Below are 4,290 nucleotides of genomic sequence, written 5' to 3' on the forward strand. Positions count from 1 at the left end.
TGCTTTAGACCACTGAGCCATCTCTCCAGCCCAAATGGAATAAGGAATTTTTTTTTTTTTTTTTTAAGTTCCTCGAATGCCTTCTGGGCACTTTTGGCCGGCGGGAGAGTTGTGAGGTTTGAACTCCGCTAACCTGAGGCTGACAGCTTTGTGGAAGCAGCCACTTGGGCCAGGCCCCCTATAAAATCTTCTTGATGACTTGCTGCATTCTGTTTGCCAGGATTTTATTGAGGACTTTTGTGACTCTGTTCACTAGTGAAATTGGTCTATAGTTCTTTCTTATTTGGTTCCTTCTCTGGTTTTCGTATCACAATAATCCTTGCTTCCAGGAATGAATTTGGGAATACTGCTTCCATTGCAGTTTCATGAAAGAGATTGAGAAGTAGCAGCATTAGGTCTTCTCTAATTTCTTTTTGTAGAATTCAGCAGTGAATATGTCAGGGCTTGGCACTTTATTTATTGGTAGATTTTTAATTACATCTTCAATTTCACTGACTGATATTGGTTTACTTAGATTCTTTATATCTTCTTGTTTCAGCCTTGGTAGTTTATATGTATCTAGAAATCGGTTCATTTCTTTTGCATTTTCCATCATATTAGAATACAAGTTCTTGAAGTAGGTATAGATGATCTTTGAGATTTGTTCCTAATCACATGGATATGAGTCTTTTCTTTCCTTTTTTTGATAAGGCTGGCTAAGTGCTTGTTAATTTGGTTTGATTTAATATTTCAAAGAACCAACTCTTTGATTCACTGATTTCTTTGGTATTGTTTTCTTAGTTTCTATTGCATTAATTCCTCCTCTGATCTTTATAATTTCTTCCCTCATGTGAGCTTTGGGCTTGACTTGCTTTTCTTTTTCTAGAAGCTTGAGTTTCAACATTAAGTTGCTAATTTCAGCTAACTCTATTTTCCTGATAGGGATATTCACTGCTATTAATTTCCTTTATAGAACTGTTTCCATTGTGTCCCATAAGTTCTGGTATGTCGCACTGGCATTATTGTTTAATTATAAAAACTATCTAATTTCTTTGTAAATTTATTTTGTGGCCCATTTGTTGTTCAGTAGGGAATTGCCTTTGCTATTCTAGGTCTCTTTGGTTCCAAACGAATTCTAGAATAGTTTTCTCTAATTCTATGAGATATATTGTTGGAATTTTGATTGAGATTACATTAAATCTGTACTGCAGTTTTGGAAGTATGGCCATTTTTACTATGTTGGTTATTTAATTTCCATGTGTTTATGAAGCTCTTATTTCTTTTGCCATTGATTTCCAATTTCATTGCTCTGCCCCCGGGGCACACTGAGACAGCATGGAGACTGGGCCTGCCTGTAATCCCAGCACTTGGGAGGTTGTAAACTGGGGGATCACTATGAGCCCAATCTACACAGCAAGACCCTGTAGATCATGAAGACTCTGTCCTAAAATACAAAAAAAAAAAAAAAACAACAACAAAAAAAAAACCCTTGCCTGAGATAATTCCAGTCATTAGTCACTAGGCAACTCTATGTCATGTGATACTAACTTTGTCAAATGTATAAATAAATACCCCTATGCTAGTTTGTTCAGTTCCTTTCCCACCATCAGGAAAGAGGGCTCCACCTGACCTCAGCTTTTATCTTTTATCTTTTTATTTTATTATTATTATTTTTTATGTTTAGTACAGGGTCTATAGGGTCTCACTACACAGATTGGACTTGTAGTGATCCCTCTGTTTTTCATCCTCCCAAGTTCTGGGATTACAGATGTGTGCCACCACACCCAGTCTCAATGGGATTGAACTCCAGCCCCTGAATCTACCTAAACAGGCACTTAATCTGCTGAGCTATCTGGCCAGCTCCTTATCTCTTATCTTTATTTCTTGACCCTCTCACTGTTTTTCCCTGGGAACATTGATAGCTGCTTAGGATGTAGCAATGGCGAACAAACAGGGACTGACAGGTGAGGAAAAACAAGTGGGCAAGGGGATACTTCTTATTTGCATGCACTAGGGGGAGAAATGCATTGGTAGGGTCAGCGTTCAGCACAGGAGTGCACTGGCATTGACAGTTCATCAGATATAAAAACTTGGGGCAAAATGTTCACCAGGACCTCTTAATGAAAGAGCACAGAAGAAGCCAAAAGGAAAATGGTATAGGCATGGGACAGTTTTAAGAACCATAGGTGTATATGTGTCTAGAAGGGTTTTTTTTTTTTTTAAATTTTTATTTATTTATTTGTGTGTGTGTGTGTGTGTGTGTGTGTGTGTGTGTGTGTGTGTGTGTGTGTGTGTGTGTGTGTATGTGTCCAGCTCAGCCCACCAGGGGGCGGGCTGGCCGGTGTGTGGTGCTGGGGGATTGAACCGCGGTCCCTGTGCTTTGCCAAGCTTGTTCCAAGTAGGTGCTTTAGACCACTGAGCCATCTCACCAGCCTAGAAGGGTTTTTTGTATGCTTGATTCCTGTATTTACTTTACTTTACTGGATTTTGGTTAGAAGGGGTTTTGCAACAACAAAGGAGTCATTTTGGAGTACTATTTTAAGATCAAGCCCGGAGCAGGGAAAAGGGGACAGAACAAAGGTGCCACCTATAGAGTTTGAACCTTCTAACTTTGCTCAGATAAGAAGGAAACTATGGGAGACAAAAAAGGAAATTCTTTTGAACTCTGCGTGGCTGGTTTAGAGCAGCCTGGTACCACCAGGGGTAGGGGCTCAGGTTAGGTGCAGGGAGGGCCTCACGCTCCATCCTGGGTGGACTGATTTCCTGGCCTCCTGGGAGCCCTTGCACTTGGCCTAGCCATGGCCGCTGGTACACTCTGCAGGCAACAACCCCCAATGCCTGGGTGCACATTTCTGGCCCTGGAAGTTTATACAGTGCAAATCATGCCTGTGCTTGGAGCTCTGGCTGGGGAGGGGCAACTAGTGGCCAGCGTGGCAGTCACAAGTGGCACTCCTGGGGTCAGCCAGCAGCAGCCTGGCTGCAGAGGCTACCACTGTGTCCCCTGGGGAGGGGGAGGAGCAGGCAATAGAGCCACCTTGGGCAGTGAAGCGCATTAATCAAGCTGCAGCAGGGCAGCTAGCCCAGCCCCAAGGTGATGAAGTAGAAACTGTAGCCAGAGGCAGAAACCCAAATACAAGAAGGAAATCGAGGTTATGATTCAAATGACTTAAAACATCACTCAAATCACCCCAGATTCTTGTAATGCTCAATTGGTTATTCTTGATTTTTTTTTTTTTTTTTTTTTTTCCTTTTTTTTGTGGAACAGGGGATTGAACTCAGGCCCCTCTGCTTGCTCATTCCACTGAGCCATCTCCCAGGCCCACAATTGGTTATTCTTCCCTTAGCAAAAATTGGAAAATCTGTGAATAAGGAAAGGTCATGTAAGGATTTTGGATCTTCTGATACCTATTGGGTTCATAGATGGAATTGATTATTTAAAGGAAAAACATTTTAAAGGGCTCCTAGACACAAGTGCTGAGGACCTCCAGGTGTGGCAGCTGCAGGTCCACAGTGACGGAAGTGCCTGACTGCTAACCTGGAGGGATGCAAAAGGCCATCTGGATATCTGTCACCTAATGTCCTCCGCCATAGACCAATCAATCAGTGGAGCCATGGCATATTACAACACCCACTTTAAGCCACAGACAGCAATTTCAGTCTTGTCAGAACTTAGTTGGGTCATAGGCTAGAATTTCTGCCTCACAGGGAAGGAAGGAAGAGAGCCTCGCTGGGAACAGAACTGTTTTCTCTCTCTCCATTATAATTGGCAGTAAGAAGCTTTTGTGGTTTTATCCCTCAAAGGGACTAATTTAAAAGACTGTTTCTATTCTTAAGATAAAAAACGTTTTGCCTTTAGTTAAAAATTCATATTTCTAGGGCTGGCCAAATAGCTCAGTGGATTACAAATAGGTGCAGAGGCCTGCCCTGCCGGGCCCCGCCCCCGGGGTGCGCTGAGATGGCAATTGAGACTGGGCATGGAGGTGTGCACCTGTAATCCCAGTTCTTGGGAGGCTGTAAACGGCAGATCAGCACGGGTCCAATCTAGTAGTGTGACCCTGAACACCCTGTAGAACCTTCCCTAAAAATTTAAAAAAAAAAAAATCATACCACCTAAGATTTATAATGGGATATTTTAAAAGAATATAATTCCCGGGCTGGAGAGATGGCTCAGTGGTCTAAAGTACCTACTTGAAACAAGCTTGGCAAAGCACAGGGACCTCGGTTCGATCCCCGGCACCACATGCCAGCCAGCCCCGCCCCCTGGTGGGCTGAGCTGGCCACACACACAAACACACAATAAATGTAATAAAT

This window comes from Octodon degus, unplaced genomic scaffold (assembly GCF_000260255.1).
Source record: "Octodon degus isolate 3935 unplaced genomic scaffold, OctDeg1.0 scaffold00098, whole genome shotgun sequence".
NCBI classification, from domain to species: Eukaryota; Metazoa; Chordata; class Mammalia; order Rodentia; family Octodontidae; genus Octodon; species Octodon degus.